Genomic DNA, 25,000 nt, shown 5'->3' with positions numbered 1-25,000 from the left:
CTACACAGCAGCTAAGCACAATATAGCACACAAGTGTACACCGCCTTCCGCCCGGATGCAGCTGAGATAGGCTCCAGCACCCCCCGCGACCCCAAAAGGGACAAGCGGTAGAAAATGGATGGATAGATATACGTCCTTGATTGAACAATATTGCAGTTTAAAAGAGCACATTTGTCAATATGAACAAGTATCAAACAATTATAGTTGCATATTACTTACACATACAAAGTCTCCCAGGCAGAAACGTGTTAGAAAGTATCCAGTAACAAACGTGTCCGCATCATTCAACTTACTGCGTCATGGGGATGGATACCAAATCCGGTACTTTTTTGGCCCTAAACGCAACCCCCCGGTCCTACCTGGTAGGTTAGAGGCTACAAGGAGCCAGCAGCTACACAGCAGCTAAGCACACAATAGCACACAAGCTAGATATACGTCCTTGATTGAACAATATTGTAGTCTAAAAGAGCACATGTGTCAAAATAAACAAGTCTCAAACAATTATAGTTGCATATCACTTACACACACAAAGTCTCCAAGGCAGAAACGTGTTAGAAAGTATCCAGTAACAAACGTGTCCTCATCATTCAACTTACTGTGTCATGAGTAGGGATGACTACTGAATCCGATACTTTTTTGGCCCTAAACGCAACCCCCCGGTCCTACCTGGTAGATTAGAGGCTACTAGGAGCCAGCAGCTACACAACAGCTAAGCACACAATAGCAAACAAGCTAGATAAACGTCCTTGATTGAACAATATTGCAGTCTAAAAGAGCACATTTGTCAATATGAACAAGTATCAAACTATTATAGTTGCATTTTACTTACACATACAAAGTCTCCCAGGCAGAAACGTGTTAGAAAGTATCCAGTAACAAACGTGTCCGCATCATTCAACTTACTGCGTTATGAGTAGGGATGGATACCAAATCCGGTACTTTTTTGGCACGGACCGAAACAAGTGAAATTCAACGGCGAGATGGTTCGGTAGCTAGGTTGCGCATGACTTCACGCCTAGTCGCAGACTCACATTCACCCCAGCAGCACTGAGAGCCAACCCAGCCAAACTACCTCTAGGTAATGTTGCAATAACGCTCCAATGTAAATAAAGTAAGACTCCACTTTTCCAAAAGTGCACTAGCTTGATGCTAACATACATTGGCTTTACTGTGGACATACTACTGCTTAGCATTAGCGCTTTTACATGGCGATTTCAACACTTACAAATTTGTTAATGAAAACTACAATTAAGATGCACATTAGAATCAAACTGACTGGATGGAATTATTATTTATTATCACACACAAATATACTGAAAACTGGTATTGTTGAGTATATATCAATTCCCAGGTACCGGGAATTGGTACCGTATCGGTTCAAATGTGGACGGTACCCATTCCTAGCAGTCATTTTTTTATACAGCTTGTATAAAAGTGGTGTGCTCTTAAATTGTGCATGGTATATATATGGGGGGGGGGGGGGGGGGGGGACATGTGTCGTCATGGTAACACCATTGATGCCAGGATGATACCACAGTACGTATGCAACAGGAAAGCTGAAATCTTGGAACAATAAGTTCCTGATTACTCTTTCCCGGTGGAAGCACAATCTTCCTAAAATACTAACTAGCCTCCTGCAGGGAATGTAGTGCATTATTAATGTGTGTGCGTGTGTGTGTGTCTGTGTGTGTGTGTGTGTGTGTGCGCTCTCTCTCCAAGATCTTGCGTGTTTGTCTTACAGCATTCTCTGGATGTTTTACTTTCCACCCTAATTTGTGTTTGCATTCTGCTAACGAAAACAAAAAAAAAGAGCAAGAATGCAAAGATCGACAGTTTCTCCATCATCCTAAAATAGAAACCACAGCTCGAAAAGCACTCGGAGTGAGCAGACCTTTGCCAGGCTCTCACAGTAAGAAATACTTCGAAAAAAAATCCTGAAACCAGACGGCGGCCCAGATCGTCCCCAAAATCGAATCACTTGTTTCTTGTTAAATTTCTGGCAATTTCCCGAAATTTAATCAAAATAACTCAGTGAATTGCTACTGAACAAATTCTGCAAATATGATAATATATTAATAATAATTAACAGAAGGCTAAATGAAATAGTGAAGTCTGTGTGTGTTTGTTTTGTATATCACTTCTGTGACACTTGGGTCGTGTGAAACTAATAGCTATAAAACAACAAAACGGAATGCTGGAGCACAGCAAAGACTTGCTCGCAGAGAAGCGTCCACATGAATAAAAATTCGCTAAGTCCCGACAAAGGCTAGCGGCAAAAACTCCTTGTGTGGTGTTCGGGTCTGTGGGACCCGTTTTCTTTTTTTTTTTTTTTAAAGAAAAATGATACAATTAATTAATTTTTCAAACTGAGACTCACTAACTTTGGCTGATTTTCTGTGAAGAACATATATCAGAATACATATTTAATGACCACACACCATACACCCCCCCTACACATTTCTATTACATATAAGATGTCAGGGTCTCTTATTTACCGATTCCGATATCAACCGATACCGATATATACAGTCGTGGAATTAACACATTATTATGCCTGATTTTTTTGTGATGCCCCGCTGGATGCATTAAACAATGTAACGAGGTTTTCCAAAATAAATCAACTCAAGTTATGGAAAAAAATGCCAACATGGCACTGCCATATTTATTATTGAAGTCACAAAGTGCATTCTTTTTTTTAACATGCCTCAAAACAGCAGCTTGGAATTTGGGACATGCTCTCCCTGAGAGAGCATGAGGAGGTTGAGGTGGGGGGTGTATATTGTAGCGTCCCGGAAGAGTTAGTGCTGCAAGGGGTTCTGGGTATTTGTTCTGTTGTGTTTATGTCGTGTTACGGTGCTGATGTTTTCCGGAAATGTGTTTGTCATTCCTGTTTGGTGCGGGTTCACAGTGTGGCACATATTTGTAACAGTGTTAAAGTTGTTTATACGGCCACCCTCAGTGTGACTTGGGTATGTGAAAAGCTGAGATATTATGTGACTGGGCCGGCACGCAAAGGCAGTGCCTTTAAAGTTTATTGGCGCTCTGTACTTCTCCCTACGTCCGTGTATACAGCGGCATTTTAAAAAGTCATAAATTATACTTTTTGAACACGATACCGATCATTTTGAAACAGATACCGACAATTTCCGATACTACATTTTAAAGCATTTATCGGCTGATAATATCGGCAGTTCGATATTATCGGACATCCCTAGCTTCAAGGTCGGTAAGCACAACCAAAATGATTCCGTACATTAGGCGCACCAGGTTATAAGGCGCACTGTCGAGTTTTGAGAAAATGAAAGGATTTCAAGTGCGCCTTATAGTCCGAAAAAATACCATATTTCTATTATTTGCGCACTATTGACAAGTGATTCATCGCAAATTTGCAGACTTTGCTCACCGAAACCGCGCACACGAATGACGTAGCTCGCCCAAAGCTGACGAAAAAGTCACATTCAGATCGCGTTGCGTTTAGACTGAAGTCACATTTGAAAAGATCAGATTCTAATCGGATTCAGGACTATCTCCTGATGAGGCCTGAATCTCTTGCCACAAGATCAGATTTGAAGCACTTTAAACGGGGCCTTTGTCTCTGTGGGAGGAGGCGGGGCCGCTAGCACACACACACACACACACACACACACACACACACACACACACGCACACACACACACACACACACACACACACACACACACACACACACACACGCAGAAGTTCAGCCTTGTAATGTAACGTTGTAGAATTGATCCGTATCAACCCCAATCATGTGTTCCTTGTCCCATTTCAGACATTTCTAGAAAGTTTGATCCAAATACATCCATAACTTTTAGAGTTATGCCCCAGCGAATACCTACCCTCCTGGCAGAGATAATAATAATGTATTCACACCGAGTCAGCAGGGATTGGAATGGCATATTTTCCTTCCCTTAAACACATTTGGAGAAGGAAGAATGCTGACAGCTAGCTAGCCGACAGCCACAGTGTCTGATATCGTTTATCCTTAACGCATAATGTATTATTCCATCATTTAATGAGGTGGCATGTTATATCATACCCTAATTTGATATTCAAGACCAGGGTTCAAATCCTGGTCAGGGCGAATGGTAAGATCCAATAAGTGATAGAGGTATTTTGGATCAGATGTCTTTTCTGGGTCAACCAGGACCAATGTCTGTTGGGCAACCGGGAAAATCTGGAAGAACGAGAACATTCCTGGAGCAGGGCGGATAAACACACTATTGATGGTGGGTTACTATGGCAACAAGTATGGTGACGCAGTACACGTTTAGTACTGTACATTCTAGCCAGGAGATGGTAGAGGCAATCATAACACCAGTCAAGGGCGTTAAAATACTGTTTTTTTCAAACTTAGCTTGGGTGCTATTGTGTGCTGAGCTGTTGTGTAGCTGCCAGCTCCTAGTAGCCTATAGAGTAAATTGTAAATGACTAAAGTAAAACTGATTGTCCCATTATAAAGCAAGAAACTCCACTAATCAACCCTGACAAGGCACACTTGTGAAGTTAAAACCATTGAAGCTCATCGAGAGAATGCCAAGAGTGTGCAAAACAGTAATCAGAGCAAAGGGTGGCTATTTTGAAGAAACTAGAATATAAAACATGTTTTCAGTTGTTTCACCTTTTGTTAAGTACATAACTCCACGTGTTCATTCATAGTTTTGATGCCTTCAGTGACAATCTACAATGTAAATAGTCATGAAAATAAAGAAAACGCATTGAATGAGAAGGTGTGTCCAAACTTTTGGCCTGTACTGTATATGTGTATTATATATATATATATATATATATATATATATATATATATATATATATATATATATATTTATTTATTTATTTTTTTTTTTTTTTTTTTATAGATTAGGGTTAGGGTTACACAGGTGTGCTTGAAGACTACCTCTTTTTGAAGCTCATCGAGAGAATGCCAAGAGTGTGCAAAGCAGTAATCAGAGCAAAGGGTGGCTATTTTGAAGAAACTAGAATATAAAACATGTTTTCAGTTATTTCACCTTTTTTTGTTAAGTACATAACTCCACATGTGTTCATTCATAGTTTTGTTCATTCATAGCTTTGATGCCTTCAGTGACAATCTACAATGTAAATAGTCATGAAAATAAAGAAAACGCATTGAATGAGGAGGAGTGTCCAAACTTTTGACCTGTATTGTATATAAAACGTTGATGTATGATGTTTTTTAGACCGCGTTATAGGCAATATAGATCAATTCTTCATTGCCCGCGTTGTTAGCCACCTCTTGCTAATAGAGATGTCCGATAATATCGGACTGCCGATATTATCGGCCGATAAATGCTTTAAAATGTAATATCGGAAATTATCAGTATCGGTTTCAAAAAGTAAAATTTATGACTTTTTAAAACGCCGCTGTACCGAGTGGTACACGGGAGAAGTACAGAGCAGTTGCGTCTCCCAGTCATACTTGCCAAGCCTCCCGATTTTCCCGGGAGACTCCCGAATTTCAGTGCCCTCCCGACAATCTCCCGGGGCAACCATTCTCCCGATTTCCACCCAGACAACAATATTGGGGGCGTGCCTTAAAGGCACTGCATTTGCGTGCCGGCCCAATCACATATTATCTACGGCTTTTCACACACACACACACAGGTGAAGGCCTCCATACTTGGTCAACAGCCATACAGGCCGTATGAACAACTTTAACACTGTTACAAATATGCGCCACACTGTGAACCCACACGAAACAAGAATGACAAACACATTTCGGGAGAACATCCGCACCGTAACACAACATAAACACAACAGAACAAATACCCAGATCCCCTTGCAGCACTAACTCTTCCGGGATGCTACAATATACACCCCCGCCCCAACCCCGCCCAACTCAACCTCCTCATGCTCTCTCAGGGAGAGCATGTCCCACATTCCAAGCTGCTGTTCAAGGGTTCAAGGTTCAAGGTTCAAGGGGTTTTATTCGTCACATGCAGAATACACCACAGTGAAATGCTTTTTTCCATGCTCTTCAGATATTGCGTACAGTGGGATCCAAACACTAGTTGCTGAATCTAATACACTAAATACAAAAAATACAACAATTTGAATAGCTCTGATGTACATTAATTACAAGACAATAAGTTGCACATGTTTTGAGGCATGTTAAAAAAAATAATGCACTTTGTGACTTCAATAATAAATATGGCAGTGCCATGTTGGCATTTTTTTCCATAACTTGAGTTGATTTATTTTGGAAAACCTTGTTACATTGTTTAATGCATCCAGCGGGGCATCACAACAAAATTAGGCATAATAATGTGTTAATTCCACGACTGTATACATCGGTATCGGTTGATATCGGAATCGGAAATTAAGAGTTGGACAATATCGGATATCGGCAAAAAAGCCATTATCGGACATCTCTAAACTATACCATTCATTTTGATGTGGATGCAGAATATTTGTTTTTGTTATCCATCCATCCATCCATTTTTCTACTCCTTGTCCCTGTTTTTGTTATAATTTGCCCGATTTCATTCATTTTAGAGAGTAAAGCACAAATGTGCAGATGGTGGATGGAGTACCAACCAAAAATTTGGAGACGCTTTCTCATTCATTGGCATGGAAAAGTGTCTCTAAACTTTTGACTGGTATAAAATTAAAATTTTGGAAAACCTTGTTACATTGTTTAATGCATCCAGCTGGGCATCACAGCAAAATTAGGCATAATAATGTGTTAATTCCACGACTGTATATATCGGTATCGGTTGATATCGGAATCGGTAATTAAGAGTTGGACAATATCGGAATATCGGATATCGGCAAAAAAGCCATTATCGGACATCTCTACTTGCTAATGTTTGTTTACAAGTTAGAATGCATTAAAAAAAAAGAAAAACGTGTTCTTGTCTTGCACAAGGATTATGAATGATAGCCAAAAAAGTGCAGTTCAACCTTGAATTTTGACAGCCCTACTAACAGTATTATTAAAAAAAAGAGGATGGGGCGACGATTAATATTACACTCGATTCAAAGAGAAGTAGAGTTCGGTGCTCTATATCTCCCATCAGCACGCTTGTGTTTTTCCTCAGCATTCCGAGAGAGCGCCTGGCCTACAGGGCTGCCTTCAGGCCAGCTATTCCAAGGAGAGATGGCTCACAGTACAGGAGGAAACAGAGATAAAGTTACCAAAAAAAAAAAAAAAAAAAAAGGTTTTAAATGAAGCAGCAGAACATGAAAGCAGTCGCTTTTAATTCATGTTCTTCCTACGGGACGTTGTGACAGTTCCTTTTCGCCAAATTGTCACTTTCCATTACGGTGGACACTCACTGGCGCCACTTAAGTCACTTCTCTGTGCTGGACACTTCATTAGGTACACCATCCAAAGACATCAATGGTCATTTTCGATGGACAACCATGCCACGTCTCACCTCACAAGTCAGGTTGACTTGAAAATTCTCACACAGCACAATGCGCCGTACAAACACAACAAACTAACTACCGGGTGTTTAGCCCGATGACTGGGACATTTGGTCCACATCTTTAGGGGACTGACAAACGTGTCAAATTTGACCAATATTGGTTGAAAAAAACGGCCGCCATCGAGCAACAGCAACTAATTGTTCGTATGTTAATGTTTTTGTTTTACATTTCCCTTAATTTTCCAATACAATATTGTGTGTATTTTACTGGAAAAATGCACATACATGCAAGAGAAGAGTTTGATTGTGAAGCCTTGGGGGAGGTTTTTTTTCTGCTGAGCATCAATGACTTGTTTGCTTTCACAGGTCCAAAGCATTGAAATCAGTAGAAAATAGCCTCCATCAGGTCTTAAGCATTTTTTTTTTCCAGTTTTTTTTAATGGTGCCCTGGTTATGGCGGGGTCGAACCCGCTTTTCCCTGCTGGCAGCGCATCCAGACACGCCCCTGCTCGCGCCGAGCGCAGCACGCCCACGCAGTGACAAGGCTGCAGGCAATCGCAGATCTGCGCACCTGGACCTAATGAGAGGGAGCGGCATAAAGACCAGCAGACCCAAGGAACCTTTGCCAGAACGTCACTCATCTTTCCAGTAAGCATCACCATGAATTGATTAACGTGGATCCTGACTTAAACAAGTTGAAAAACTTATTCGGGTGTTATTATTTAGTGGTCAATTGTACGGAATATGTACTGTACTGTGCAATCTACTAATAAAAGTTTCAATCAATCAATCAAAAGTCTGGCATCCCCTCCCTTGTGTTTTGCTTGCCTTCTATGTGCTCTTCCTTGTTCCCTAGTTCATGTCCCTTGTGTCTTCCCCCGTCGTCTGTGATCGTCTTTTGCCTCACAACATCCATCCGGATCTCTGACTGCTTTCCTCGATCTTCGACCCCTGCTCGGACACGGACTACGCTGCCACTCTCCTACCCTCGACTGCTTGCCTTCTTACGGACTGCCTCTTCGGCTTGCCTCCTTGACTCGACAAAAGATCCATCCCAACACTCACAGACAACAAACCCTGGTAAGACTTACACGGTTAATTCTACAAATCGTCTACACTCATTCACTTATACAAGTTTGTAGTAGCATACACACTACTCACTCATCAAAGGTTTCAACAAACCTTGTAAACCGCAGTTCAGCCTTGGTCGTCGCCTCCTTCCCTTCTCAGTACATAACAATTGTAGGAAAACTACTAGCAAATGCGTATCCCAATCTATGTGTGTGTGTGTAATCAGATCTGTGTATGTGTGTTTTATTTTGCGTGTCCATGGTTTGATTTGTGTTTGTAAAAAAATGTTTAATAAAAAATCGTCTGTATTTCAATGTAAAAAAAAAATGTGTCTGTGTTTAGATTTGTGTGAAGCAGAAACACTGATTACACCGGAGACTTGCGACGCTTCTGCCGTGCAACGATCTGAAAGAGTAAAAAGATTGGTCTATCTATACCAGGGGTGTCTAAACTACTGCCCGCGGGCCAAGTGCGACCTACCGTCATCTTCAATGTGGCCTCTGGAAGTGGCCGGGTGCGGCGTTCTCATAGAATATGCAAAAAAAATCTGCAGTTTGATGGTTGCCGTTTCGTCAACGTCTGATGGCTGAAGAAAGTAACTTAAGCCAGTGGTCATTGATTTTACATCAATATGTATTTTTTGTGTCCAGCATTAACTTATGACCCAATCCAAATAACCTTCCCTAGTCATGGTGCAGGAAAAAACTAAATCAACCATCACAAAACTTCAACAAACATGGCCACACAAAACATCCTGCTTATTGAACTTTGTGGATATTTTATTAAAAAAACGTCCGATCAACATAAACAAAATAAAATAAAATCAAAATTACACAGATTTAAATCCATTACAAGGGGTGATGGGGAAAATGCCAAACACACTCGCCACACTTATTCATGTTTGGCACATTTTAGCTGCTTGATATTTCTGACTGATTACAACACCTTAAGGAGATGTCATGGAAGTAAACAAGGTAGGAGTTGATCTTTCACATTCTCTTAATAACCAATTATAATAATTATTCATTATACATCCATTATTTATATATATATATATATATATATATACATATATGTGTATATATATGTATGTATGTGTGTATATATATATATGTGTGTGTGTGTGTGTATATATATGTGTGTGTGTATGTATATATATATATATGTGTGTATATATATAAATATATATATATATATATGTATATATATATATATATGTATGTGTATGTATATATGGGTTGTACTTGTATAGCGCTTTTCTACCTTCAAGGTACTCAAAGCGCTTTGACACTACTTCCACATTTACCCATTCACACACACATTCACACACTGATGGAGGGAGCTGCCATGCAAGGCGCTAACCAGCACCCATCAGGAGCAAGGGTGAAGTGTCTTGCTCAGGACACAACGGACATGACGAGGTTGGTACTAGGTGGGGATTGAACCAGGGACCCTCGGGTCGCGCACGGCCATTCTTCCACTGCGCCACGCCGACCCATTTATGTATATATATATTTTACATAATGTGTGTGTGTGTGTGTGTGTGTGTGTGTGTGTGTGTGTGTGTGTGTGTGTGTGTGTGTATATATATATATGAGATAGATAGATATACATCCATCAAAAAGTTTGGACACCCCTGATAAGAGTCTAGTGTGGTGGCTTCAACACATAATAACATGAGTGGGTGCAAGGCGCTGACGAGTGGTGAGGAAAGGAAAGGTGAAGTTGGCGACAGACAAGTCTTTTTACACGTTCAGATCGCTGCACGGACAAACAAGTCTTACACAGCAGAAGTGTTGCAAACGTTTTGTGTAAAAAGACAGCCAATCAGGGTTCCTGATTCACACGAATATGATTACACAGACAGATGCTTTTTTTATACACACACAGATTGAAATACGGACGGACGTTTTTTGTTGTTTTTTTACACACACACACAAATCAAAATACGGAAACAAACTAAAACACACACACAAACAGATCTGATTACACACACACAGATTGAGATACATTATTTAGTACACAGATTGAGTTACGCTTTTGCAAATACTTTTGCTACAATAATACTTCCATAACCCGGGGAACATTTTAAAAAAAAAATTAAAAAAAAGGCATATGGCCCTGTTAGAAGGCCATTTACTATTGATTTCAATGCTACACACATTTTTTTACACAGACACACAGTTCAAAATGCAGACAGATTTTTTTTTTACTGACAAAAATAAAAATAAGCATCCGTGACTTAAAACACCGACACCTGATTCGGATTACAGACGCGCCGATTGTGATACGCATTTGTAAATTGTTTTGCTACATACTTGGAGTGGCCTCGTGGTTAGAGTGTCCGCCCTGAGATCGGTAGGGTGTGAGTTCAAAACCCCGGCCGAGTCATACCAAAGACTATAAAAATGGGACCCATTACCTCCCTGCTTGGCACTCAGCATCAAAAATTATTCCCCGGCGCGGCCACCGCTGCTGCCCACTGCTCCCCTCACCTCCCAGGGGGTGAACAAGGGGATGTGTCAAATGTAGAGGACAAATTTCAACACACCAAGTGTGTGTGTGATAATCATTGGTACTTTAACTTAACTAATTTTCATAACTTCAGTGTGTTTGACAAGTGGTCAAACATAGTTACTGCAGTGGGTGTATCCTGTCCCCACAAGAAAATTCCTGACTCGTGTGTGTGTGTGTGCAGATAGAGATACTGCAGTACCAAAAACCAGATGAGCGATCTCGGAAAAATTCCGATCGCCAAAATTGTGGAGCCTGAGTGTGTCGGCAGCAGCCTGCCTCTTCTGTGGCCTCCCTACAACCCCGACTTGTCATCACCATTATGTCTCTAAAACGACTTCTGCCACACCGCGTCCATTCGTGGGGGAGAAGAGCAGAAGGGAAGTGATGAGAGCGGGACTTCTTCTATTCCTATCAATCTTTTCATGGTCCTCTCTGCCTGCAAATTAAGGCAGTCAGTGGAAAAACTCTGTTAGTAGTCCATGCCCCGTGGGAGGAAGTGGCGAAAACATCCGTTACACACCACAGTGGGACACAGCGGCCATGATTGTGCACACAAACACACACACACACACACACACACACACACACACACACACACACACACACACGAGTCGACGCCACTTTAAAATGACCAACACGAAAGGACAACCATGTACGAAAGTGTCAACTATGTACACTCTTGTAGCGACTCCGCCCCAGACATATTCCCTGAGCCCCACGGGTGCAAAGACCATGCATCAGCCGGAATACCAAAAATACTAAATACGGCCTTTTAAACATAAAAGCATTGAATGATACCATAGACAGAAATCCCAACTCACTGACATGGCAGAAGAGGAAATACTCAAAATGGTGAATAAATGTAAATCCAAGACTAACTGAATGTAATGTATATCAGTAACCTATCATTTCAAATACCGTATTTTCCGGACCATAAGGCGCACCGGATTATAGGGCGCATTAAAGGAGTCATATTATAGGGATGTCCCGATCCGATATTTGCAAAAAATGCGTATCGGCAAGGCATGGGAAAATGCCGATCCAGATCCAGTTTAAAAAAAAAACTCTGGTCCGTGTTTTCCAACGCACCGACTTAAATAGTACATTCCACTTTTCTGCTGCTCCCCAATTTCCGTTCCGCATTTTCCAGCACACCTTCAACACATCCACAGGTCTGTGGATTCTCACGCAGTTGCTTTTAGCTACTGGCATTACACGGCAGGCTCTTCTCACTCTTTTCTTTGTCTCCCTCTCACAGACAGCAACCGCACCTTCTTACACACGTCACATACTGTCACGTCATACGTCACATACGTATAAGCCCTCCCCGAGCAGAGAGGTAGCAGCATGGCTAACGTTAGCTGTGATGCTAGCGCAGCCGTGTGACCAACGTTCTCTCTAAGGTGCGCGCTTGTGCAATGCTCAAGCGTCCTCTGCGCACGGCAAATCTATGCCACGCACAAAATCTAATAAAAAAATAAGCGCATAACAATTTTCGACACACCGACACGACAGAGAAAACAGTTTTCGTCATCATTGTTCAAATATTGTAACGTCTGTCGAGACGCTTATCTCCATTTGGTGCCACACATCCACACCATCAAAATGCAGAGGCAAAAATTTCCAGATCAACACCGTATGAAAAAATTTGTGATTTTTTTAGTTGTGATTTCCTTCTCTGCATGAAAGTTTAAAAGTAGCATATATTAATGCAGTATGAAGAAGAATGTTTTAATGTAGACATGCAAGCCTTGAAAGAAATTTTTGAAAATCAAGACTACATTTCCTGCAAATGGGTGCATTTCTACCCTATATTTTAACTTTTGATTTATTCTCATATCAAACTCTTTTGGCTGTCTTTTTGACACTTACATCCGGCGCCCCCCTCCACACCCTGGATTATAAATAATGTAAATAATTCAATGTGATTATCTTGTGTGATGACTGTATTATGATGATAGTATATATCTGATAGTATATATCTGTATCATGAATCAATTTAAGTGGACCCCGACTTAAACAAGTTGAAAAACTTATTGGGGTGTTACCATTTAGTGGTCAATTGTACGGAATATGTACTTCACTGTGCAACCTACTAATAAAAGTCTCAATCAATCAATCAAAACACATAGAATCATCATACTGCTGTGATTATATGCATCAAGTGTTCATTCAAGGCTAAGGCAAAATATCGAGATATATATCATGTATCGCAATATGGCCTTAAAATATCGCAATATTAAAAAAAGAGCGCGCTTTTGTGACCATTTTTAAACAATATTTTGGAGAGTGTCCTTGGGATTTTTGTCCATTATAGCGGTACACTAAGAAGTAGGGCTGGGTTGTATGGATGACAACTGTATCACGATAAGTGTTCTATATATAAATATACAGTACAGGCCAAAAAAGTTTGGACACACCTTCTCATTCACAACACAACTGATGGTCCCAACCCCATTGATAAAGCAAGAAACTCCACTAATCAACCCTGACAAGGCACACCTGTGAAGTGAAAAACATTTTAGGTGACGACCTCTTGAAGCTCATCGAGAGAATGCCAAGAGTGTGCAAAGCAGTAACCGGAGCAAAGGGTGGCTATTTTGAAGAAACTAGAATATAAAACATATTTTCAGCTATTTCACCTTTTTTTGTTAAGTACATAACTCCACATGTGTTCATTCATAGTTTTGATGCCTTCAGTGACAATCTACAATGTAAATAGTCATGAAAATAAAGAAAACGCATTGAATGAGAAGGTGTGTCCAAACTTTTGGCCTGTACTGTATATATTACTGATATTTTTATGATCTATCGAAAATAAGGATAAGGATATTAAATATAAATATGTAACAAATTTCTTCTGATTCTAATCCCCTCAGCCAAGCAAATAATGTAAACAAAATTGTAAAATCACATTGAACACAGGCTCTTAAAATGAAGGTGCAAAAATAAGGAATATGTCAGAAATGCTTAATAAAGTGTAAGAAAATAGTGCAAAGTGTGAAAATGTAAACATAGAGAAACCTGAGAAGAACTATTTTCTGCAGGTTTACTGCCAGGAAGTTACAGCTGTGCTCTAAAGGGTGAGCACGGCTAAGGTGGCATGGTATTAGCGGTCTTGGTGGAGACGAGCGCCTTGCATCATTTACAGACCACACTATGGTCCCTTTTGAAAATATCCACAAAACTGCCATACTGTCCAGGTGACTTTTTCTCTTTTATCCACAAATTCTTCATTTTGACTTTCTCTTGTCACTCCATGCAAAGAATCAACCACCAGACAACAAGATGGCGCAAGTTGATACTGTTACCTAGCTGTTAGCTGTTAGCGTGTCACTCTCATTTCCTGCGTTGCTCGGTTACCAAAGAGCGAGTGCCTTTGTTCGTGCAACCAACATTGCTGCGCAACTTCCGTTTTTTTTCCGACGAAGATGAAAAAAAAAAGTACCAAACACATTTCTAATGGATATCAATTACGCGTTTGTATCATTTTTATTGCCCAGTCACCGATGTTGGACCTCACCTCTGTTCTAGTTCATCCCAAAATTGTGTGACGGACTTGTCCGGCATATCCTGCACTGTCTTGACTAGAGATGTCCGATAATGTTTTTTTTGCCGATTTCCGATACGCCGATATTGTCCAACTCTTAATTGCCGATTCCGATATCAATTGATACCGATATATACAGTGGTGGAATTAACACATTATTATGCCTAATTTTGTTGTGATGCCCCGCTGGATGCATTAAACAATGTAACAAGGTTTTCCAAAATAAATCAACTCAAGTTATGGAAAAAAAAAATGCCAACATGGCACTGCCATATTTATAATTGAAGTCACAAAGTGCATTCTTTTTTTTAACATGCCTCAAAACAGCAGCTTGGAATTTGGGACATGCTCTCCCTGAGAGAACATGAGGAGGTTGAGGTGCGTGGGGTTTGGGGGGGGGCGGGGTATTGGGGGTAGGGGATAGTGGGGTGTATATTGTAGCGTCCCGGAAGAGTTAGTGCTGCAAGGGGTTCTGGGTATTTGTTCTGTTGTGTTTATGTTGTGTTACGGTGCGGATGTTCTCCCGAAATGTGTTTGTCATTCTTGTTTGGTGTGGGTTCACAGTGTGGCGCATATTTGTAATAGTGTTAAAGTTGTTTATACGGCCACCCTCAGTGTGACCTGTATGGCTGTTGACCAAGTTTGTTTGCATTCACTTGTGTGTGTGAAAAGCCGGCACGCAAAGGCAGTGCCTTTAAGGTTTATGGCGCTCTGTACTTCTCCCTACGTCCGTGTACACAGCGGCGTTTTAAAAAGTCATACATTTTACTTTTTGAAACCGATACCGATAATTTCCGATACTACATTTTAAAGCATTTATCGTCCGATAATATCGGCAGTCCGATATTATCCGACATCTCTCGTCTTGACTACTCCGGTGTCATCTGAGTACTTGTATGAGAAAACAAAAATGCATCACAACGTGTCTATCAGCCTTTATAATCCTTTCTGTGAACAGACAAGAATTTTCCTTAAGTGCACCCAAAGTCTCGTTATGGAGAATTAAGAATTAATGGAGTCTAACCTCATTGATTAAGCAGCACTTCCAATACTTTTCACTTCCCATTGCAGGTTATCCCAACTTCTCATACTTCTTTTTTTTAGCCTTTAAACAAACAATCTGCTAAAATTTAGAAAAATGTCAGAATGAGATTGACGGCGCTTTGTCCCCTCAAACGGACAACCTCTTTGAGTCGATGTTTTGATAATAGAAATGTCACAGGCTCTAAATTCTCTCTCAGGACTGCAACACGGCTGCTTGTCACAAAGCACTGACTGAAAGGATCAAGCCCAGTGGTTCACAGCACAGAAAGGACACGAAGCCACTAAAGTACAATAATTCCATTTACAAAAACGATAAAAGACTAACCTAATAAATGAAGTCATATTTAATCATCCTGCTGTAAAAAATAAAAAAAAGAGTTCATTACTGGTCTAAATCTGTGATTGGCTGACGGCCCCTAACAACCATCAGGGGCGGCATGGCGTAGTGGGTAGAGCAACCGTGACAGAAACCTGAGGGTTGCAGGTTCGCTCCCCGCCTCTTACCATCCAAAAAATCGCTGCCGTTGTGTCCTTGGGCGGGACACTTCACCCTTTGCCCCCGGTGCCACTCACACCGGTGAATTAAATGACGAATGATAGGTGGTGGTCGGAGGGGCCGTTGGCGCAAATTGGCGCTTCCGTCAGTCTACCCCAGGGCAGCTGTGGCTATGAAAGTAGCTTACCACCACCAGGTGTGAATGAATAATGGGTTCTACATGTAAAGCGACTTTGGGTACTTAGAAAAGCGCTATATAAATCCCAGGTATTATGAGTCCTTTTTTAAGGATGATGACCACATCATGTGGCCATTTCTTTGACTGATGTTATTGTGAATATAGATACATACAAACCACCATTTTGTCGTTGGCAGGGGTGTCAAAACTCGAGCCGAGTGCAGCCTCTTCAATTTGGAACGCGAGACGGACGTCATGAGTTCAAAAAAAGCATCTCTGTGCGTAGTGCTTACAAAATTAATCTTAAATATACCAGATAGTTTCTGAAAGCGACAAATTAGCTGTCATCATGCAGACAAATGTGAGCAAATCAGATCAATGACCCATGAGAGTGCTTTGAAATAATAGCACAGCGTTTACTTATATGACACAATCTAAACAACCTTCCCTAGTCATGGTGGGGGGAAAAAAATGCAGGTCAGTACACATGATCATGCCTAAGACAACCTGTTCACTGAACATTGTAGATAGAGATGTCCGATAATATCGGACTGCCAATATTATCGGCCGATAAATGCTTTAAAATGTAATATCGGAAATTATCGGTATCTGTTTCAAAAAGTAAAATTTCTGACTTTTTAAAACGCCGCTGTACGGAGCGGTACACGGACGTAGGGAGAAATACAAAGCAGTTGCGTCTCCCAGTCAGCAGCCCCTCCCCTCTCCCCTTTCCCACACACAACACAGGAGTCGTAGCACGACTGCAGCATGAGAAGTTTACTGGCGACGCTTGATGACCTCATCAAAACGCGACGAGCGGAGCATAACAACAACAAGAGTGTGTTGTTGCCGGTGCTGTAGCCTGGCTAACGAGCCAGTTCGCTCGGTGACTGACTAACGACATGGTTTGGGATTATTTTAAAGTGTCTCTGACGGATAAAAAACTGGCAATTTGCAACGACTGCAAAAAGTTGGTTATGCGAGGCGGAACCAAGACGTCTTCCTTTAATATGAGCAATTTGATCTGCCACCTCTTCAAGAATCATAAGGAGATGCACGATGAAGATGGATGAAAAGCAATCAGCGAAAAAAAGTAGTACCACACAGTTGTCGCTTAAAGACTCCGCCGAGAAAAAACAAAAACACAACAAAAACCACCCGTCTCAACGCAGCATTTCAGAAGCTCTGGCTGACTGGTAGGCCACTTCAAGCACTCACCCCTCGCTGGCAGCACATTTGTGTTACTCATACAAATACGTTAGAGCAGGGCAGATTGAGCCCAGTTTATAATTCCCTGTTATACAGTATACCAGGCAGCCTTACACTAAAGGAGGACTATGTTATTGTTTACTTTATGACTCTAGTATACTCTGGACTGAAGCTGTGTGCCTTCATTGTTTTTGTAACTGTTGTTTTGAGGCATGTTTAAAAAAATAAAAAATAATGCACTTTGTGAAAGTCAAAGTATAGTACTTCCCATAGTTGTAGTGGGTCTCAGGGAGAGCATGTCCCAAATTCCAAGCTGCTGTTTTGAGGCGTGTTAAAAAAAATAATGCACTTTGTGACTTCAATAATAAATATGGCAGTGCCATGTTGGCATTTTTTTCCATAACTTGAGTTGATTTATTTTGGAAAACCTTGTTACATTGTTTAATGCATCCAGCGGGGCATCACAACAAAATTAGGCATAATAATGTGTTAATTCCACGACTGTATATATCGGTATCGGTTGATATCGGAATCGGTAATTAAGAGTTGGACAATATCGGAATATCGGATATCGGCAAAAAAGCCATTATCGGACTTTTTTAGCACACATACAGACACCCAAGTCAAAAGGTTTGGACATCCCTGGTCTATGGAGAAATAAATTAAGACGTTTTCTTGTTTTGAAGACATCTTTCAAGTGCACTACAATTGTAAATATTTATGCATCATTTTGTGCGCTTTTTAAGTCGGGTGACAAATATATATGATGAGCAATGGAAGCTGTGCACTAATGAATATGGTTTGTAAATATGCGTAGTGAAGGATGATGATTCATCACCAGGGTTCCCCCACTGAAACGAGTAACATATGTCCACAAGAAATTCACTCCCTGGGAAACCTATTCCTGTAAATAAGATGACAAATTAGTTGTTGTTTTTTTGAATATTTGTGCCCGTCGGAGTTTCCACCGGGGTGATCAAAGGGTAACCGACCTTGAGGAGCTTTATGGTCCTTAATAGATCAAAAATATGAAAGAGAATTCTACTTGTTGTGGATTTTGAGCACAAATAAAGGAGATGGCAATGGAGAGCTAAAAAGTCGCTGTCCATGGTCCTGCACAGTGACTTCAGGTTACAGGACACCTCATTAGGTACACCGTCACAGTCTGCCCGCATGGAGATAAAGCTTCGTTTTCCACCAATTCAACATTTTCTCGCATCATTCCCATCTCCGTCCAGGCGGAACCGAGCACGTGCGGCTTGTGCAGGTGTTCCCAATAAAGCGGCTAGGGTGTTTAGTATGCAAAAACCCTTGCGCATGCACCAGTGAGCGCGAAGCGAAACACAGTTTGCAGGAATGTGAGGGGCAAAGTTTCCTGCGCTGCGCAACACGGGCCGGCGACGCTGCCGCTCTTACCTTTTTCGTCGTCCGCCGACGCCGGCGTCTCTTCCCGGGGGTCGTTCCTCCGCGCGGGGCTTCGTTGTTGGCGGGTCAGGAGTGTGCTGTGCCTTCCCCCCCGCCCCAAAACCGAGGTCACTGCAAGGAAGGCTGCGCGGCTTTCGGGATGCTGAAGGGCGCCTGGAGTGATGGGAAGCGCTGCCTCCTCTTCCTCAATCTCGCTCCTTCGCCGCCTCCTCTCAGTTTGTGGCGATCACACTGCGTCAGGCTCACCCTCCTCTCTCTCTCTCTGCTTCTCGCTCTTGTTCAGCGGAACAGACGGTGATTAATTCGCTGGAATTCAGCTTCTCCGCTCTCTCTCCTCTCCCCTGGATGAAGGCACCCTCATCCAGCTGTTCCGGTGCATGCAGAGCAGAGATGGCTGCATGGCTGCATGCCTGACACCCTGCAAACATTCATGTAGATAAGTTGTCTTTCTTCGTGTATTTTCTGGAAGATGTGAATATCAAACACAGACTGAAAGACTGAAGCATGCGGTGACAATCTACTAGGGCAGGGGTGTCCAAACTTTTTGACTTGGGGGCAGCATTGGGCTAAAAAAATTTGGCCCGGAGTCGAAAGCCAACAGCATGTAAAATTATATATATATATATATATATATATATATATATATATATATATAAATACATACATATATCTATATATATACACATATATATATATATACACATATATATATATATGTGTGTGTGTGTATATGTATATATATATATATGTGTATATGTATGTACGTATGTATGTATATACACATATATGTAAGTATGTGTACATATGTATATGTATGTATGTATGTCTATATGTGTGTGTGTGTGTATATATATATACACGTATATGTGTGTGTGTCTATATGTATATATATATATGTATATATGTATGTACGTATGTAAGTATATATATACACATATATGTATATATGTGTAAATATGTATATGTATGTATATAAATATATATATATGTACTGTATATCTATATGTGTGTGTGTGTGTGTGTGTGTGTGTGTGTGTGTGTGTGTGTGTGTGTGTGTGTATGTATGTATATATATATATATATATATATATATATATATATATATATATACATATATACACACTTATATATTTATACTGTATATACATACATACGTAATACAGTGCTCAATACCGGGGTAGAGCGGAATATATGTTAGGTCAGGAAAAAACACGATATCATTCCTACAAGCCTGTTTCGCAGCTATTCAAACTCGGGCTGGGCGATATGGCCTTTTATTAATATCTCGATATTTTTAGGTCATGTCACGATACACAATATATATCTCGATATTTTGCCTTAGCCTTGAATGAACACTTGATGCATATAATCACAGCAGTATGATGATTCTATGTGTCTACATTAAAACATTCTTGTTCATACTGCATTAACATATGCTCATTTTAAAGGCCTACTGAAACCCACTACTACCGACCACGCAGTCTGATAGTTTATATATCAATTATGAAATCTTAACATTGCAACACATTCCAATACAATAATATATAATAATAAAAACAATAAAATATAATAATAAAGTGCAATTTTAAATTTCACGCGAAATATCCTGCTGAAAACGTCTCGATATAGATGACGTCTGCGCGTGATGTCACGGATTGTGGAGGACATTTTGGGACAGCATGGTGGCCAGCTATTAAGTCGTCTATTTTCATTGCAAAATTCCACAGTATTCTGGACATCTGTGTTGGTGAATCTTTTGCAATTTGTTCAATGAACAATGGAGACAGCAAAGAAGAAAGCTGTAGGTGGGAAGCGGTGTACTGCGGCCGACTGCAGCAACAACACAAACACAGCCGGTGTTTCATTGTTTACATTCCCGGAAGATGACAGTCAAGCTTTACCATTGGCCTGTGGAGAACTGGGACAACAGAGACTCTTACCAAAAGGACTTTGAGTTGGATGCGCAGACACGGTACCGTGAGTACGCGTGCAGCTGCGGCTTCCAAACATTTGATCGCTTGCCCGTACGTGCGTGTCCCTATGTGCATGTCACGTACGTAACTTTGGGGAAATATATGTGCTGTATGAACTTTGGGGAGGTGAACGGTACTTTGGGCTGTGGGATTGAGTGTGTTGTGCAGGTGTTTGAGTTGTATTGGCGGGTTATATGGACGGGAGGGAGGAGGTGTTTGTTATGCGGTATTAATTTGTGGCATATTAAATATAAGCCTGGTTGTGTTGTGGCTAATAGAGTATATATATGTCTTGTGTTTATTTACTGTTTTAGTCATTCCCAGCTGAATATCAGGTCCCACCCGCCTCTCACAGCATCTTCCCTATCTGAATCGCTCTCACTGCCCTCTAGTCCTTCACTCTCACTTTCCTCATCCACGAATCTTTCATCCTCGCTCAAATTAATGGGGAAATCGTCGCTTTGTCGGTCCGAATTGCTCTCGCTGCTGGTGGCCATGATTGTAAACAATGTGCGGATGTGAGGAGCTCCACAACCTGTGACGTCACGCGCATATCGTCTGCTACTTCCGGTACAGGCAAGGCTTTTTTATCAGCGACCAAAAGTTGCGAACTTTATCGTTGATGTTCTCTACTAAATCCTTTCAGCAAAAATATGGCAATATCGCAAAATGATCAAGTATGACACGTAGAATGGACCTGCTATATCCGTTTAAATAAGAAAATCGCATTTCAGTAGGCCTTTAAGTCTCTGTGAGAAGGAGAGACAAGAAAGAGTGAGAAACGCATGCAGTGTAATGCCCGCAGCTAAAAGCAACTGCGTGAAAACGTATACTCGAATATCACGATATAGTAATTTTCTATATCGCAGAGACAAACCCGCGATATATCGAGTATATCGATATATCGCCCAGCCCTAATATGAAGTATTCTTTATTTTTAAGTTTTAATGCCATGATTTTAATAGTCCGGCCCACGTTAGCACAGATTTTCCTCCAGGCGGCCCCTGAGCTAAAATGAGTTTGACAGCCCTGGTCTAATTGATCTTTTTTTTTAACACCGATAGTGACTGAAGCATATTTTTGTAGTTATTTCCCATATTTCTGCACAATAACTCAGACATGGTAACACTAGCGAACAGTACAGAATATGAAGTGATTTTGGTCCAATACATATTTAGCTTTATTCATTATTGATATATTTCTTGCCACTTTTTGTTGTATATTTTTTTATATGAGATTTCCAGTTCTTTTTATCATCAATCATTACATTACGTTTTCTGTCTTGCCTCTGGTGAGGGCGGTTGCATTTTTTCCCGCTCCCTTCTTCTCCCTGCTTGCTCTCTTTGTTTTGTCTTGTCTACACTTTTTTGAAGCCTCTTTCTTTGCGCTGTCCTCCAAATCTAAACATCACACATGGAAATGATCAGCTGGACTCTCGACTCAATTAACAAAATCTTTTCGTTGAGGAAAAGAGGTTCTGGGGAGCCTGGCTGCCCTGAAGGAACCATTTCTGCAGGGTACGTGAGAGATTCCTGGGATAAATGGAGAATCGTGTGCCTCTCAGTCCTTTCCATTGAGGACGTGGAAGACATCTACCTATTTGGAACCGTGATCGCGGGGCACCTGCTGATTGGGCTGGGCATTGCTCTGGTGAATCGTCAAATTCGTAAGACGATGGCAGCCACTCAAGGGGCCCAAAGGCTGTTCGTCGCAATGGAAGGTTTGGGCCGGGCGGTGGGATCACAGACTGGGGCGATTTCTGAACTGAATCGCAAGATGGATCACATCATGGAAAAGCTGGTTGAAAGGGAAAAACTGGATATGAGGGCCAGCATGGACGAATAGAACAAACAAGCCATTGTAATGTCTGCTTGCGGAAAAACAAAAATCCTAATCTACAATTTGACTCCGTCGAATAGCCTTGATGCAGGAGCTTTTGACCTCCCTCCCTCCTCAACGACACCTGGAGTCGAACTTTTGCTTGCATGCAGAACGGCCCCAGGCCTATGAACACTACATCAACACACCCAAGACAATAGGCAAATACACCCCCCCGTCCCCCACCTTACGCCTTCACCACCGCTTGATTCCCCGTCGGGGTGATGGACGGTTGTCAGCGCTTCATAGCAGCAGTCGACCTCCAAGCCCCCCCTCTGTTGCGAGTTGTCGTAATTATATGTAACATGTTTAGGTGTGCATGGCATGGAGGTTTTTTCCCCACTCCAGACTGGGCCCCCTTAAGAGCCCAGTCTAGATTGTATTTTTTTTACTCATCTTCTTCCCCAGCGTTTTACCTTTTTTTCCCACATTTTACGGGGCGCCTCGTAGCGACCCATCGGCGTTCCTGTTCTGTAGCCCTGTACACTGTTTGTTTGCCTAATATTGAACGGGTTTGTGCTGAAAACATAGTTTCGTTGTACTTGTTGCAGTGACAATAAAGACCTATCCTATCCAATCATTACACAAATAAATTTGATTTCATTTAATTTTTTTGGACAGTACATAAAGCATCATTTTACAGGCACACTTCATCTTCTTTTAGGGTACTACGAAGGGGCCTTAAAAGGGAAGACTGTGAAGTGAGGCCCCGTTTGGACATGTGCGCCCCCAAAGGCAGAGGCTGAACCAGCCGAAAAGAGCGTCCAATGTTACTTGAAGTTGGCCGCGTGCCTAAATGCACTACGGGGCATCCTGATGTCCTGCCAGCCCACATGCTCAGATTAAGCGCCTCTTTAGCGCAGACGCACGCGGCCAGTGCCGCATTTAAATGAACTTGGAAGACAAACTAAAGGGGCGGCGTGATGGCACACTGCGGGTCTGCAAAACCGCGATGGCGCTTCCAAGTATTCGCCCCTCTCTTAAATCCAGACATGTACGTTACATCATGCATTAGCGGATGCGGCCGGCGCTATACATCCGGTAATCTTGCGGCTACATGACTTTGTAGTGAACCGCACCCACGTGACCCCCGTAATGCACCAATGAGCAATTAGGAATTAGAGGGATGAGCGTCAGATAAGGGAAGAGGGGAAAGAAGCAGGGATACACCATCACTGCCTGGCCGTGACGAGAATAGAATAGAACAGAATAGAATAAAATAGAATGTGGCGGCGTCATACTGTATGCTGCCCCTCAGGGAGGCAGGGGCGCCATTGGCGTTCAACCTCTGACTTGACCTCCCAGCCATCAGACGATTCCTCGCCGTGCATGAATATACGATGGCGGCTCATTATTATTGATGGGCTTGAAAGGGGGAAAAAGGTCAACGAGGCGACGTTAGTTCATTTTCTTAAAGCGATGCGGCGCTCCCACGCGCGTCGCCGTAGCATTTAATTAGCATTGTGATTATTTTAGTACTAAACATTAGAGATGTCCGATAATGCCTTTTTACCGATATCCCGATATTGTCCAACTCGTAATTACCGATACCGATATATACAGTCGTGGAATTAACACATTATTATGCCTAATTTTGTTGTGATGCCCCGCTGGATGCATTAAACAATGTAACAAGGTTTTCCAAAATAAATCAACTCAAGTTAGGGAAAGAAATGCCAACATGGCACTGCCATATTTATTATTGAAGTCACAAAGTGCATTATTTTTTTTAACATGCCTCAAAACAGCTGCTTGGAATTTGGGACATGCTCTCCCTGAGAGAGCATGAGGAGGTTGAGGTGGGCGGGGTTGAGGTGGGGGGTAGGGGGTAGCGGGGGTGTATATTGTAGCGTCCCGGAAGAGTTAGTGCTGCAAGGGATTCTGGGTATTTGTTCTGTTGTGTTTATGTTGTGTTACGGTGCGGATGTTCTCCCAAAATGTGTTTGTCATTCTTGTTTGATGTGGGTTCACAGTGTGGCGCATATTTGTAACAGTGTTAAAGTTGTTTATACGCCCACCCTCAGTGTGACCTGTATGGCTGTTGACCAAGTATGGCTTGCATTCACTTGTGTGTGTGAAAAGCCGTAGATATTATGTGATTGGACCGGCACGCAAAGGCAGTGCCTTTAAGGTTTATTGGCGCTCTGTACCTCTCCCTACGTCCGTGTACACAGTGGCGTTTTAAAAAATCATAAATTTTACTTTTTGAAACCGATACTGATAATTATGAAACCGTTACCGATATTTTCC

At 41.6% G+C, this 25,000-nt stretch overlaps 1 protein-coding gene across 1 annotated transcript in view; it reads right to left on the bottom strand.

The window, feature by feature from the left end:
* The window catches only part of LOC133621797 (protein ELFN1-like), a 234,990-nt gene that overhangs the window by 162,857 nt on the left and 47,133 nt on the right, over positions 1-25,000 (bottom strand). Inside the window, exon 4 of the mRNA XM_061984158.2 lies at positions 18,891-19,317. The gene's annotated coding sequence lies outside the window, so the exon portion shown is untranslated. The remainder of the gene's footprint in view (positions 1-18,890; positions 19,318-25,000) is intronic.

The sequence above is a fragment of the Nerophis lumbriciformis genome, linkage group LG25, assembly GCF_033978685.3.
Source record: "Nerophis lumbriciformis linkage group LG25, RoL_Nlum_v2.1, whole genome shotgun sequence".
NCBI lineage: Eukaryota > Metazoa > Chordata > Actinopteri > Syngnathiformes > Syngnathidae > Nerophis > Nerophis lumbriciformis.
This window is presented reverse-complemented; position numbering and strand designations above follow the sequence as displayed.